Below are 16,945 nucleotides of genomic sequence, written 5' to 3' on the forward strand. Positions count from 1 at the left end.
ACCCAAATGCCACAAGTAACGACACAATCAAAAGTGTTACCAAGGCAAATAATGGAGGGTGCTTTGGTCTAAAATGTAATACCCTGGCTTCTTGTTTCAATGCAGCATTTACTATTGCTGATACTTGGAAGATGTGACTAAATTCTCAACTGTATGTTCTACTTTAAATATTTTTTTTTCTATAAGGTTGATTCCTTCCTTCTATAGTCTCTGGAGAGGCAGTTCACAGTATGATTAGGATCAGGGCCCTTTGTTAGCCACGTGGTTCCTTATTTTGATTATCCGTGTTTGCAGGTAACCTTTGACAAATGATCTGATCTTTCTAAGTTTCTTCTCAGTGAAGAAGGTGTCATAAAATAACACCACCTCTTCATACAATTGTTCTGAGGCTTCAATAAATTTATAGAAGTATAGCACTTAGAACGCTGTCTGGCATGTAGGAAGCCCCATGGAAGAATTAGTTATTATTGATGACTTATGACTGATATTTCCTTTGTCCCAGTCCAAATGGTGGATACCTAGGGGTTTATAGGGCAACTCCCACTTCAACTGCCATTTGCCCACCTACGGTCGAGCTAAAAGTTTCCCAAAACTCACACAGCGTCCACCTATCTTAAAATGTATTCGATCGACATAAGTCAACAGTCAGAGGGAGTCCCAGAAGCTGACTGCAGCAGGATTGGATGGGAGCCTCCGTTTCGCACTGCGTGGCGGCACCATGCCTTCCACTTGCCAGACACTTGGGTCTCTTTCCTCCCCTGAAATACCTCCTTTCCCCAGCAAGGTTTATTCCCTGTTTAAAGACATAGAGACTGAGGCCAGGTGACCTGCTCAAGGCCACAAACCAGTCTGTGGTGGAGCAAGGCTTGGACTGTGGGTCAGTCTGACTCCAAAGGCAGGATAATTTCTAATCTATCAAGTTGCCACTCAGTAATGGAAATGAGAGCAGAGAAAAAGCACCGAATGGTTCATTTAAAACATGCTCTTTCTACATGCAGACAATTGCTGTTTTAAGGAAAAGGCAGAAGAAAGAGAGATTACAGTTTGGCATGCAAAGGCAAAACAATAAATATTTTTTTTCCGGTTCCTGGATCTCAATGCAGCTTCTTCATGTAACTGAAACGCAGGCCCGCCTGCCTGCTGCTATGAAAGACAATACTCAAGAGGCAGGTGCTGATGTAAAGGAAAGTGGTTTATTTACAGGTGCCAGCCATCTGTAAGAGGGGGGACATGTCTTAAAGCCCATCTCCACCCCTCAGTGGAGGCAGAGGTTTTTATAAGGAGGGAGAGGGGAACAGAACAAAGAGACCAAGGGAGGGGGTTGAAAAGCTCTCTACATGCAGATGAGCACAGTCCACTCCGATAAGGCAAGTGATGGTCCGGTGGGCGTCATCTTGGTTTAGTTGTCCTGGCTTCACATTTATCCGGCTTCGTATCATCCTGGCTCCACAATTGAAGATCAGCAAATCTCCAGGAGCAGGGATGGGTTACAATGTCCCGCTGTTGCATCCAAAGCACGTGAATTTATGCATGTTGACACAGCTCTTATTTTAAACTCTTCTTTGGCTCAGTTTTCACCTTCTTCCTCTTGACACAGCCAGTCCTATGACTCCCCTCTTTCCGTCTCTGAGAACCTGCCCCAAGTCGTTATATAGTAGTTACTGTTAATATCAACACTGCAGATGATAATTCAGTCCTCCCACTAAGCCATAGGTTTCTTCTGGTTTTATAGTAAATTGTCTGGCATATTATTACCACGTTAATCATGAGGGTCTGGCCCTTTAAGGATCTATTAATATTGATAGTTTAAACATATATTCCTTGGGAAACACCCTTCTAGTTGCTAGATGAGGTGCCCAATTCATGATTCACTTAATAAAGCCAATTAGATATTCAAAAATAAAATAATAAAAATGTTCATTTCATCAGGAAGTTTGTCCTTTAATAATCTTAAATTGCCATTCTTCCAAATTATTTACAAATACATAGTTTACTCATTTTTGTCTGAAGTGGACAGCAGATTTTGTTTCACTCTCAGTATACCTATTGACATTAAAACTCCATAAGTGGGGATTACAGGAACTACTATAAAGGACACATGGACAAAACCAAGGGGGAGGGTGGAGGTGGGGGAGGGAGGGGGGTTCAGCTGGGGTGGGGTGGAGGGATGGGGAGAAAAGGCATACAACTGTAATTGAATAACAATAAAAATTAAAAAAAAAACTCCATAAGTGAAAAATGAATGTATGTTATTTTAAATTTCCTTCCTTACAAAAACACCAGGTTATTGCACTTTGGCTATTTGCCATTAATCAAACAAAATTTAGAAACTTTGCAGTAACTTTGCAGTATATTTGGGCATAAAAGAAAATTGTACTGTAATGCAAGATGCCTGCCAAATGGGAAAAATATGCTAAAGAACGTTCCATTGCTGTACAATTGGTAAGATCTCCAGTCGGGCAAACCCACATCATGTGCCTCCTGCTGTGATGTACTGAGAAGGACCCAACATCCCATCTGTGGTATTCTTGCCAAAAATAACACAACCTGAACCTAATCATGAAGAAACATCAGACAAACTCAAACTAAGGGACCTTCCACAAAATGAATGTCCTATATTCTTCAAAAAATGTCAAGGTCAAGAAATACAAAAAAAGTTGAGGAACTGTTTCAGATGAAAAGAAACTAAGCAGATATCACAACTAAATCAAAAGTGCGATTTTGGATTGGATCCTCGACCAGGAAAGAAAAATAACCATAGGAAGAGATATAAAGGGGACAATCAACAAGAGTGGAACAGGGATTGTGGATTAAACGATAGCTTTGTAGCAATGTCAAATTTCCTGACTTTGATCAGTGTACTATGATTTCAAAAGAGAATGTCCTTGTTCTTAAGAATTATACCCTGGGCCCTGGCTGGTGTGGCTGAGTGCTGACCTGTGAATCAAAGGGTTGCTGGTTCGATTCCCAGTCAGGGCACATGCCTGCGTTGTGGGTCCCCAGAAGGGGGCACGCGAGAGGAAATCACACATTGATGTTTCTCTCCCTCTCCCTCCCTTCCTTTCTAAAAAAAAAATAAATAACATCTTTAAAAAAATAAAAAATAATAATTATATCCTGTAGCATTTTTCGTGAAGGGGCATAATGTCTCCAACTAATATACATGCATGTATAAATAAAAAAGGAGACAGAGACTGACAGGGCAAATGGGGCAAAATGTCAACTATGGTTGAATCTGGGAAAGGTGTACAAGAATTCCATGTATGCTTTTTGCAGCTTGTAGCATTGGATCCTGTATTTTCATGAAAAATATTTAACCTGTATTTAGATTCCATAAAATTTACAGTTGAAAAAAAAGATACGTTTATATAGCCGAGTTGTTTTAACATACCTAAAATTTTTCCCATAACTGAATTGGGTACCAAAACTCATTTTCCTTTAATATTTACATCTACATTGACAAAACTAGTATATTTTTTAGAAGACTTGATTTGACTCTGAAGCAAAACATGTCTGTTTAAAAACCACATCTGTACAAGTTAAGTAAATTCAGTAATTTGTGTCAACTCAGTATTTTTAATGTTAAAATAAAAGGGGTATCGTGCTATTTGAGAAGCAACTCTAGATTTATCAATATGAAGAAAGCAATCTTCAAAGTTTCCTTGTAATTTCACAGCCACCTTACCTGACGCTGTCTATTACAATTAAAATCGTCTGCATATTGTTCCATGTCAGCAAAATGTATAAAATCATTATTGTTAATTAAAACATGCGCAGTTTCAGTTTCAACATAAACTCTTATACCTGCCTAGCTAAATCACAAATAAGCTTTTCCTTTCCGTGGAGCTTCAAATTTATCTTGTTCATATGCAAACACGTAAATCACATTACCATTTTTTTGATTAGTGAATATTTGGCAAGCATTCCTTTTGTTCCAAGAAAATCCTGAATTGCAGTTAACAGCACAGTGAAACTTTGTAAAACCCTTTGTGGTCCAACCAATGAGCACTGGCAAAAAACACAAGATCATTAAATTCATCGTCTGCTTCTTTCAATGGTTCCATAAACTGGTGATGAGTCATAGAATTTGCACGTATATGCTCAACAATTTTAACAACCGTTTCCATGACGCTTTTCATAGAATCTGTTTCGGAAAACTAAGCACAAATATTTTCAGCATGTATCATAAGTGATATGCAGTCACCAGAAACACATCAGTCGCTTGTTTTAAAATTCCAACAAATCCAGAGTCTTGACCTAACAGCTGGAGCACCAGCTGTTATGAGATATTTTTTATATCTAACTAAAGTTTTTCTCTCAAAGATGTAAAAGACTTTAAAATATCTATGCCATAGTTTTTAGGCTATGAGTGGTCATTTTATTGCAAGTATGGCAGTCCTTTGAAACAAAACATACCCAAAATACTAATTAGACAGTGTCCTATATTACGTAAATCATACAAAGCTAAAGAAAAGTACTTGTAATTTTTTCAATTTTGAATCAATTAATCTTAGATACTGTTAGAAAGGTCTGGTATTCTACAGTTATTTTGTGGTTTAATTGAAGATCTTTCTTTTTTGTAAAATATCATTTTTAGTCTTTTCCTTATAATTTTTAAACGAAATGTCCATAACTGAAATAAGAGCTTCTAAAATTGGTTTTCTTTTACAAGCAGGAATTCAAGCAATTTGAAAGTTGGCCAAAGTTACAAGTTCAGAGCTTGCTATCATGTTTTAAACAATTTTCACAGGACATTCAATTTTGAATGCAGGCAGCTGATTTTATTGATTCCTTTTTAGTCTTCTCATCAAATTCACTCTGTATTTGCTGGAAAATGTTCCTTATTTTTGTTCACTTTATTACCTTTAAACAGTTTTTACACAGCAGCTTTTTTGTTTTGGTCTGCTACAGCAAATGATGTGAAATTGACAACATACTTCTTGTAATGTGTTGTTTTTTTCTTCTTCTGGTTTAGTACTCATACCTGTATCTCTGCTCGATTCTGCCTCAGTACTATGTCTTCTATTCAAATTTAAAAAGTTAGTTCATAGTTATTTTAATTTTATTTTTAAATTAATTTGTTTTAATCCTCACCTGAGGATATTTTTCCATTGTTTTTAGAGGAAGGTGGGGGGGGGAGAGAAACATTGATGTGAGGGAGAAATATCGATTGGTTACCCCCCATACATGTCCCAACTGGGGGTCAAACCCACAATCCGGGAACTTGTCCTGACCAGGAATCAGACCCATGACCCCCCAGTTTAAGGGACGACACTCCAGCTGAGCTTCACTGGTTTAATTATATTATAATTTAAAGTATAAGAAGTATTTCACTTTAGTTACTGATTACGATTTAGGTATGGTCGTAAATGGTGCTATCTGTAAACAATGTTGAAATAAAAAGACATTTCAGCCCTGGCTGGTGCAGCTCAGTGGATTGAGCATGGGCTTGTGAACCAAAGGGTCACCGGCTTGTTTCCCAGTCAGGGCACATGCCTGGGTTGCAGGCCAGGTCCCCAGTAGGGGGCTAGGGAGAGGCAGCCACACATTGATGTTTCTGTCCCTCTCTCCCTCCCTCCCTTTCTCTCTAAAAATAAATAAATAAATAAAAACTTTTAAAAAACACATTTCAATGTTAAATTAGTGTGTAGGAAAAATTTGAATTGACTCAATCCATTGACACTAACTAGGTAGGTAATGGGTTTATGTATAATGCTAGAGGTGACTAGACATACAGTGCAGTATAGTATAGCAATATCTATGAGATGCAACAGTTACAGTATAAATGTTCTAGAAAAATAGGAATGAGATAAATATGTTTACCATCACCTATGGATAAACTTATGCATTATTTTTCAAAAGATTTTTTTAAAAGATTTTATTTATCTGTTTTTAGAGAGAGGGGAAGGGAAGGAGAAAGAGAGGGAGAGAAACATCAGTGTGTGGTTGCCTCTCATACGTTCCCTACTGGGGGTCTGGCCCGCAACCCAGGCATGGGCCCTGACTGGGAATCGAACTGGAGACCCTTTGGTTTGCAGGCTGGTGCTCAATCCTTTGAGCCACACCAGCCAGGGCTGCGTTATTTCAAAATAATTTTCTTTTTTTTGACTGTCTTTATTTTTGAAACTAAAGTTGGTACTCAGAAAACTCTAATAAAATATGTTTTAACTCAGGTTAACTCCATGAGGCCTTTTGCCACCTCCCTTTTCTCTGTTCCTGTAAAATCCAGTGCACTACTCTGAAACAGTTTAGCAACGCTGATGGTCCCAGGTACTTGTCACCTAATTCAAGCAGTACCTTTAAAACATGATGATGCTGGTGACGGATAAATATGTATAGAAGACTGGAGTCCTCTTCCTGGGATAGTCATTTTTTTCTATAACCTGAAATAATCATGTCTTTTCTATAGCTATGCTGTGTTCCTTCAGATGCTTACTGAGATGTTTTGCTTTTGTGTGTGTGCAGTTTCCTGTGAATAATATTTTGATGTGCCTACATTGTGAATAAACTGACAATGCCTTTTTCTTTCCAACTTGGTCTTGGCAGAATGGCTCCCACCAAAAACGGTGGTGAGAAGAAAAAGGGTCGTTCTGCCATCAGCGTGGTAGTGACCAGAGAATACACCACCAACATTCACAAGTGCGTCATCCATGGAGTGGGTTTCAAGGAGCATGCCCCTCGGGCACTCACAGAGATCTGAGAATTTGCTATGAAGGAGATGGGAGCTGCAGATGTGCACATTGACACCAGGCTCAACACAGCCGTCTGCCCAAGGAATAAGGCAATTCCCACACCGTATCTGGGTGCGGTTGTCCAGAAAATGTAATGAGGATTAAGATTCGCCAAACAAGCTCTATACATTGGTCACCTACGTACCTGTCACCACTTTCAAAAATCTACAAACGGTTAACGTGGATGAGACCTAACTGCTGACTGTCGAATAAAGTTATAAAACTGCAACGACAAAAAAAACCCCACCAAAAAGCCCAACTGACCATGCCTTATAAATACAACGATGAGGACAAAAACCAACCCAGCACGTATTTGTATGAGTGCTTGCCCCCCAGCCTGACTTATAGAATTCATTGTTTATCGTTCTCTCTTTTCCCTTTAGAATGTGAGCCCTTGACAGGGGCTGTTTTATTAACCTCTGTGGCTCAATGCCTAGGATAAGTCCTGGCATATGACAGGAGAGCAGGCATGCTATACATCTGTGAGGAATGAGGAATGAATGAAAGAATGGGAATCCAATGTATTCATTGTTTTTCATGCATGCGTACACTCAGCCCCTACTATGTGGCATCTATCCTAGAATATCTGTAAGTTTGGGATATAAGAGGACGATGATTTATTTGTTCGAATATGGTGGAATAATATATTTAAAAGCAAAAATTAAAAGGCATAGAACCAAGAAGACAACATAGACCCGACTAGTTTTATGTAGCGGGACATTCATCCTGACTATGAAACAACTGCACTGCTGTGGATGTGAGGAGCAGGGTCCCGTGCGCTTCTTTCTCAGTGGGCACCTGATCCTAACTTCACATGAAAGGTTTCAAATAAAAAGAATGCTCTTTGCTTTTTTCCTTTCTCCAAATCTTGAGATTTGGGGATCAGAATCACAAGTTGGCAACCTACCCAGAGTTTGTAGCATTCTGATTTAAGCACAGATGCTGTGAAACCACAAATAGAATCAAGTGTTTTCATCACAACTGGATTTCCACCTTCTCTGGCATGTGTGGGGCCCACCCGCTGAGAAATCAGTCAATAGGTGCTCGCCTTCTCTCTGTATTCCTGTGGCATTAAGGCAGTTAGTTCCACACAGAAAATGGAACTCTGAAGCAGGGTTCCTCCATGGTTGTCGCTATGGTGGACTTAGGTTCATGTAGCAAGAATTACTAAACAAAGAAGATGAGACACCCCACAGGAGCAGTCTGGTATACAAGACCTTAATCAAAATGATCCAACTTTTCGTCACTGATAACAGGACAAACTGACATCAAGTGCTTTGTGATGTAATGTCACGGTGGCTGAGTTATCCATTCCTGTACAACAAAGCAGCACAGAATTTAGTGATTTAAAATAAATTACAATTGAGGGGACCTTAAAATTGAATACGAACAAACAAATGAACTGAAGTGGTTTTAAAATAACATACATAGGGGAGGCAGCATTAATCCAAGTATTTCAATTCCCAGAATTTGGACCACATGCCCTTAGGCTAAAGAGAAAAAGAACTCCAGCAATAAACAAGTATTGAACTCTAGTAAGAAAGCTGGTTTTGCATAAGCATGCGTTTGCAATTCTGAAACTACTTTCTTTGCATTCTACAATTAAGCAAATAAGTAAATATATTGTGAATAATAGGATCCATGTTTTTCACTCGTGAAGTACTCACAATCATGAAAAGGGGACAGCATAGATTGAAGACTTCTGTATTGAACCGGAACTGGAGGTATCAGTTTTAATACAGATAGATAAATAGGTAGATAAATAGATAGGTGGATAGAGCCCTGGCTGGTGTGGCTCAGTGGATTGAGTTCCGTCCTGCAGACCAAAGGGTTGCAGGCTTGATTCCCAGTCAGGGCACATGCCTGGGTTGCAGGCCAGGTCCCCAGTAGGGGGCGCATGAGAGGAAACCACACACTGATGTTTCTCTCCCTCACTTCCTCCTTCCCCTCTTCTCTCTAAAAATAACTAAAATCTTAAAAAAGAACTAAAGAATTATATACTCAAGAAGTACACTCTAATATATTTAATAATCTAATAAATGACAAAGGAAGCATCATAAATTGATGGTGGAGACATGAATTCAGTAATTCTTTTGCCATATTTAGTCAATTGTTTGGTTTAATAAATATTTTAGAGCCTGACTTCACACCCTACAAAATGTATATAGTTTAAAAGATTGTATGTATTTATTTTCAGAGAGAGGGAAGGGGAAGGAGAAAGACGGGGAGAGAAACATTGATGTGCTACCGGTTGCCTCTCTCATGCCTCCAGCCAGGGACCTGGCCCCCAACCCAGGCATGTGCCCTGAATGGGAATTTAACCAGCAACCTTTCAGTGTGCTGGACAATGCTCAATCTGCTGAGCCACACCAGTTGGGGAAAAATGTACATTTTTAAAAACGTCAAATTAAAAATAATCAGAATACAATTTGTACCACAAACCAATATTCAACATTATTCTCTTTTAATTGAGATATAATTGACATATAACATTGTATTAGTTGCAGATTTCAACATAATGATTTGATATTTGTATATATTATATGGAAACTTCCTATTGTTGGCATTTATTAAAAAATTAATCGTGTTATCTTTTTTCTTGTTCTCAGTATGGTGGAGGATAGTTTATTGAGAAACTAATTTGCATTTTGTTCTTATATCTCAACTCCCCAAGGGCCTTTGCACCAAGCAGGACTTAGGGACCAGGGATACTGCTTAGAAAGAGAAATAGTTTAAAAGCAACCTCCCAGCCTGCATTCCCACCAACAGTGCACCAGGGTTCCCTTTTCTCCACATCCTTGCCAGCAGTTGTTATTTGTTGATTTATTAACAATGGCCATTCTGACAGGAGTGAGATGATATCTCATTGTGGTTTTAATTTGCATCTCTCTGATGGCTAGTGATGCTGAGCATCTTTTCATATGTCTCTGGGCCCTCTGTATGTCCTCCTTGGAGAAGTGTCTGTTCAAGTCCTTTGCCCATTTTTTAATTGGATTGTTTATCTTCTTGGTGTTGAGTCATGTGTCCTATGTGTGCTTGGCAAATATGTTCTCCCATATAGCTGGTTCCCTTGAAAACAGTATGGAATTTCCTCAAAAAATTAAAAATGGAACTGTCTTTCAACCTAGCAATTCCACTGCTAGGAATATATCTTAAGAATCCCGAAACACCAATTCGAAAGAAGTTATAGACCCCTATGTTCATGGAAGTGCTAACATTACATAGATAAGTATTGGAAAAAGCCTAAGTGCCCATCAGTAGATGAATGGGTTTAAAAAACTGTGGTACATTTACACAATGGAATACTACGCAGCAGAAAGAAAGAAGAAATTCCTACCTTTTGTGACAGCATGGATGGAACTGGAGACTGTTATGCTAAGTGAAATAAGCCAGTTGGTAAAAGACAAATATCATATGATCTCACTTATGAGAGGAATCTAATGAATACAATAAACTAACAAGCAAAACAAAACCAGAGACATGGAAACATGCAACAGACTGACAGCTGCCAGGGGTAAGGGGCAAGGGAATGGTGGAAAGAAGGGGAAGGGACTAGACAAAGAACATGTATAAATGACCCTTGGACATGGACAATGGTGTGGGGTTTGACTGTGGGAGTAGGGGGTAGGCTGGGTGGAGGATGGCAAAGAGGGAAAAATCGGGACAACTGTAATAGAATAAATAATAATAAAGCAACCTCCCTTTTCCGAGTCATTGTTTTTAAGCCCAAGCTCCCTGGGGGAATTTGGCTGCATTGATAGATGCCAACTTTGTAGTCTCCATCAATGGTTTTCTTTGAACTCATTTTACATATTTCAGATTAATGATTCCTCATGTTTAAAATAGAGATTGAATTAACCCAGGGATTCTCAACCTGGGGTTTAGGAGATCAGTGAACTTGAGAACATTTCCTCTTCATTTCCACTGATCTCTAACAGAAGTGTTTCCTCCAACTGCAAATGTAAGTATCAAACCACAGTCCTGTTAGCAGGACCTGTGCCTTATCACTAATAGAAATCACAAATATTTTCATATCACATGACAGTTGTAGATATCTTGAAATGTCGCTTACACTTCATTGCCACTTAAAAATCATGGTAGTTATTAAACTGCTGCTAGATCTTGTTACTTAATAGATTAAATAAAGAAGTACATATATCACACATTTATAATATTTGATACCTTGATAACCATATTTTTCATGTAATTTGTTTTCTTTGAATTCCTATATATGATGTTTTATGCATCCGAAAACATTATTTTGCAACAAACAAATAAACAAATAAAGAAAAACCACATTATTTTGAAAAGCCAAAATGAAACGTCTCCTGGGCCCTTAAAAAAAACATTTTGAAAAATTTAATCAGACTTCTGGCCAAGATAGAAGCACAGGTAGACACATTGTGCCTCCTCAAACAATCAAAAGGAGGACAACAATAAATTTAAAAACAAAAAAACAACCAGAACTGACAGAAAATTGAACTCTATGCAAGTCTGACAACCAAGGAATTAAAGAGGAAACACTCATCCAGAGTGGTAGGAGGGGTGGACATGGGCAGCCGAGCAGAGAGGACTCGCAGCAAGGCGGCAACTGGCAGACCCTGCGAGGCAGTGGATTGTGGACTGGGCGGTCCCACATTCGCACGCAGATAAACTGGGAGGAACAAAGGGGGAGCGAAACAGACTGGGCAACCCAGAGTTCCAGCGCGGGGAACTAAAACCTCAAATGTCTAATTGAAAACTCCTATGGGGATTGAGGCGGCAGCAGGAGAAACCCTCAGCCTCACAGGAGAGTTCATTGGAGAGACCCACAGGGTCCTAGAATGTACACAAGCCCACCCACTTGGGAATCAGCACCAGAAGGGCTCGATTTGATTGTGGGTAGCGGGGGAAGTGATTGAAAACCCGCAGAGAGCAGGGCAAGTGGCACTGTTCCTTCTGGGACCCCTCCCCCACATACAGTGTCACAGTGCAGAGACATGGGTTACCACACCCTGGTGAACCCCCAAGCCTCCGCCCTTCATATGTAACAGGTGCCCCAAGACAAAAAAAAAAAAAGGCCCAAATGAAAGAACAGATCAAAGCTCCAGAAAAAATACAACTAAGTGACAAAGACACAGCCAACCTATCGGAAGCACAGTTCAAAACACTGGTAATCAGGATACTCACAGAATTGGTTGAATATGGTCATAATTAGATGAAAAAATGAAGGCTATGCTAAGAGAAACAAAGGAAAATGTACAGGGAACCAACAGTGATGGGAAGGAAGCTGGGACTCAAATCAATGGTGTGGACTAGAAGGAAGGAAGAAACATTCAACCAGAACAGAATGAAGAAACAAGAATTCAAAAAAATGAGGAGAGGCTTAGGAACTTCCAGGACATCTTGAAACGTTCCAACATCTGAATTACAGGGGTGCCAGAAGGAGAAGAGGAAGAACAAAAAATTGAAAACTTATTTGAACAAATAATGAAGGAGAACTTCCCCAATCTGGCAAAGGAAATAGACTTCCAGGAAGTCCAGGAAGCTCAGAGAGTCCCAAAGAAGCTGAACCCAAGGAGGAACACACCCAGGCACATCATAATTACATTACCCAAGATGAAAGATAAGGAGAGAATATTAAAAGCAGCAAGAGAAAAGGAGACAGTTACCTACAAAGGAGTTCCCATAAGATTGTCAGCTGATTTCTCAAAAGACACCTTGCAGGCAAGAACAGGCTGGCAAGAAGTATTCCAAGTCATGAAAGGCAAGGACCTGCACCTAAGATTATGCTATCCAGCAAAGCTTTCATTTAGAATGGAAGGGCAGATAAAATGCTTCTTAGATAAGGTCAAGTTGAAGGAGTTCATCATCACCAAGCCCTTACTATATGAAATGTTAAAGGGATTTATCTAAGAAAAAGAAGATCAAATATATAAACAGTAAAATGACAGCAAACTCACAGTTATTAACAACCACACCTAAAACAAAAACAAAAGTAAGCAAACAACTAGAACAGGAACAGAATCACAGAAATGGAGATCACCTGGAGGGTTATCAGCAGGGGAGTGGGATGGGGAGAGAGGGGGAAGAGGTACAGAGAATAAGTAGCATAAATGGTAGGTAGAAAATAGACAGGGGGAGGGCAAGAATAGTATAGGAAATGTAGAAGTGAAAGAACTTATATATATGTATGACCCATGAACATGAGTTATACATATGGGGGGGAATGTGGGTGGGAGGGGGTGTACAGGGTGGAGGGGAATAAAAGGGGGGAAATGGGACAACTGTAATAGCATAAGCAATAAAATATATTTTAAAAAAGAACATTTAACCATAAAAAAAAAAAAAAACTTTTCGAGCCCTTGGACTGAACAGTCTTGGGTTTTCAAAGCCCATGTTGGCATGTACACAAGATTTCTTTCTATCCCTCTGGGAAAATAGCTCACAATTTAGATAATTATCTCTGTCACAAAGTCACACTGACGTTTTGATCATTCCTCATCGGCCTCAAAGTGCTGTCACCTGGTCTGCAAGCTGAAACAGTCAAAAAGTTAAGCTCAACCTTTCAAACAAACCTTTCTCTAAAAACTATTCTTTAGTACTTTCACAGAAAAATGTAGGAAAAAGCATCAGAAACTGAACCAGAAAACCCATGTCTTAGTCCAGTTTTGCTTTCTAATCCTGGGAAAATCATTTAACTTCTCTGAACCTCATCTATAAACACATTTAGATGCTTATTAAAATCTCTAAGTTCCCTTTCCAGTTGTAAAATTCTATATTTCTCAAATTTTCTCCTCTTCTGCTGGGTGTGTTCTTTGGGATTCAGTTCTTAGTACTTTAATTAATTCATTCATTCATTCATCAGATGTTGAGGTGGGAATAACTAAGCAAGTATGCTAGAAGGTTCTGGGAAAATTTTCCAATGAGTTGTATTGGAAAGGTTTGGAAGGCTGAGTAGAAGTTCATTAAGTGAGGAGAGGAAAAGGACACTCCAGGCAGAGAGGACACTGCCAAGGCCCAGTGTGCTCAGGGCTTGACACGGGTTCAAAAGGGGCCAGATCTACCGAGCCTGGGCTCGTTGGCTTGTAAGAAATGGGAGGAAGTGTATAAACAGGTGAAGTGAGGTAGTCAAGTTTGAGTTTTAGAAAAAACAGCCCTGGGAAAAACTGAAATCAGAGAGATCCATTAGAAAGTAAGATGCTGAGACATTTGAGATGACAGATAATGGAGACACAAATCAAGGCACAGGCGATGGAAATAGAGAAATGAATGGAAAGAGTGGCAGGAGACAATCTTTATGAGAAATTGGGTGTGGTGATAAAGGATGAATCAGTGGGGACCCTAGTTTCCAGTGAGGACAATTGGGTGAAGTGATAATGAAGGGTGTACAGTTATTAATTAGAACAGGAAATACAAGAAAAAGAAAAGTTTCTCTGGGGAAGAAAACTAAGTTTTGAAGTGTTGAGTTTGAGGTGCCTATTTGACCTCCAGAGAGAAATCTTGGCCAGCCCTTGGAAATATGGGCATGTGACTGTGGAGAAAGATATGTCTGGAGATATAGAACTATAGATATCACACGAGGTGACTGAAGCCATTTCATCAGCTTCTCCATCACCACCAATGGCACCACCACCCATCCGCCTGGTCCCCCTGCATTGCTTCAGCTTACCAAGTCCCTCAGACCCTGACCCCTGACTTTGCTATTAAGGCTCATGACAACTGCTTCCTCCTCACTCCCACCTTTATGTTACTCCATAACACATCTATGCATTCGTTAGGGTACAGGCAAAATTGTTGTTGCAAAGGAACCCCATAGTACAATAGCTTATATAAGACAGGAATTTCTTTCTTTCTTATATAATAGCCCAGGGCCTACAGGGCAGCTCTGTTCCATGAGGACATATAGGAACCTTGGCTGATGGGCATCTCTGCCACCCTCAGCATCCCTATTAGGGTCCAAGGAATTGTTCCAATTATTGCCATTTCCCAGTTGGTGTGGAGAAAAATCAGGGCAAGTAGCTTCATCTTCAGGGAGATAAATACACATCAATTCCATTCCCATCCCATTGGTCCAAACTCAGTCATATGACCACACTTACCTTCAAAGGAGAGTTACCCAGTATCTGGAGTATCTGAGTGTGGAGTCTCTTTGTTGTTTCCCTACTGGTTCTTGCTCATAGTTGTCTGACTCTTATTAAGGCTTGGTTATCTTTGATTGTATGCTGGACATTATGTATGAAAAAATATTTGTAGAAATAATTCAATGCCCAGGTTGATGTAATCTTCCTCTAGAGATGTTCTTTTGCTTTTTCCAGAATCATTTTAGTCCAAGTTCAAGATGTAAAAGTTTGTAAAGGAGCCATTTCCAGTGCACCCTTACTCCTAATGGATGGGCGCATATGGAATGAGGAATGGTTTGCCAGGTCCCCGCCCTTGTCAGGTCCTGATCTCACTCTTGTCCCCCTAATTCCATGAGGTTGCTACAAAAACAGCCCACTCTGCCCATTGTCTCTTCAGGATCAGCTAATGCCTCCAAGGCAAAAAGAGTCCAGAGTGCCAGACTCATCCCCTCTGGATTTTCATTCTCTGCTGGATCTCCCCCCAGTAATTTATCTGTATTTTGTTAGCTTTTGATGCTTTTAAAAAGATGTTTAATACATTACGTTCAGCAGGAAGGTTGATCTGAATTAGCTAGTGTGCCATTACTAAAATTGGAAGTATTACTTCTTTGTAGTTCCTAGAACAATGTTTCAGAACATTAGGTTCATGGGCCACATGCGTCAAACATCACGTCACGCTTGTTAAAACTTGAGATTCCAGGGCTGCCATCTCAGATTTCATTCAGAACTCATGGTACTAAAACCCAGAAATATGTCCTTTTGATATTTTCTCAGCCTATGATTATGAAGACTTACGTTTGAGAAAATTTCCCCAAAGCCTAGCCCTAACTCTTAACAACAGGTATTAAAGGAATTTTGATTTGATTCTTGTTTAAAGGTCAGGTAAGGCAGAAGAAAGCAGAACATATGCTTCGGTAAGAATTTCGTCACTGTTTAAATCTCCTATCTCCTCTCCATTTGAAAAAATATCCCCCTTAAGACAAGATGTTCCTAACAAAAAAATCTCAAGAAGCAAACCCCTATCTAAAGCCAAAGTCTGGTCCTGTTACATTCACCTGTCTCAGGAGTAGCGTTCATTTTGATCCGTCAGGGACGGCAGGGACTTCATGTGCCTGTCAGCCACTAAAGAAAGGTTTGATAAGGAAGTTAGGTTACCTAAAGATATCTTGACCCCACATCCATTGGTAAATCTATGAACTAGTCTTCAAAAGAAATCTATGAAGCTATATCCTTTATGAAATGTTAGCAATTGTAAATAGTAAGGTTCCCCTCAATATTATTATTTGGCCAAATAAAGATGTTAGCACTATGTTAGTCTTCAACATTATTTTGAACTTTTATTGGTCTAAGAAATTTGTAGATCTCAGAATCACTGACTGAACAACTACTAAGGCCCTGACGCGTGTGGCTCAGTGGATTGAGCGTCATCCCGCCAACCAAAAGATCAGTTCCCGGTCAGAGCACAGGCCTGGGCTGCAAGCCAGGTCCCTGGTTGGGGTAGTGTGAGGGGCAGCTGATAGATGTTTCTCTCGAACTTCAATCTTTTCTGCCCTTTCTCCCTTCCTTCCCCTTTCTCTAAAAATAACTAAATAAAATCTCAAAAACAAACAAACAAACTACTCAAGCCATTCTAGACTCCAGTATTCGAGAAATTCAGGCTGTGTGGTAAAGTCTTTGCAACTAGCTGGCTAATCTGCATTCCAGACTGTCAGCAACATGACTAATTATCTATTTGGATTAGCCAACAGAATCTATGTTCCCATGTTTCTGTGACACGGTTACTTAAATTTCTTAGCTCTGGCCATGCTTTTGAGTGACAACGCTTTCCCAAATGTTTGTCTTTACTTTCTTACAGGAAAAAAAAAATCGTAGCCAAGCAGTCTGTGAGCAACACTTCAGATTCCTCTTTCTGCACCAGTGTGCGGTGTCTTAGATTTCTCCAACTTTTAAAGGAAAAGATGTGTGTGAGTTCTGGTGCTTTCCATAGCTGAATAACCTTAATATGGAAACATGCTCACATTACACAGCACAGACTTCAATAGAAAGGTTCAGAAAACTTGAGCTTTTTAATCAGATGATCTTACTTTCTACACAGAAAATGAAATTCCATGG

The 16,945-nt window shown here is 39.6% G+C and overlaps 1 pseudogene; it reads left to right on the top strand.

Moving 5' to 3' along the window:
* Positions 1 to 6,547: 6,547 nt before the first annotated feature.
* Positions 6,548 to 6,926, top strand: LOC112313283 (large ribosomal subunit protein eL31-like; annotated as a pseudogene).
* The last annotated feature ends 10,019 nt before the right edge of the window (positions 6,927 to 16,945 follow it).

Source organism: Desmodus rotundus, chromosome X (genome assembly GCF_022682495.2).
Source record: "Desmodus rotundus isolate HL8 chromosome X, HLdesRot8A.1, whole genome shotgun sequence".
Lineage (NCBI taxonomy): Eukaryota > Metazoa > Chordata > Mammalia > Chiroptera > Phyllostomidae > Desmodus > Desmodus rotundus.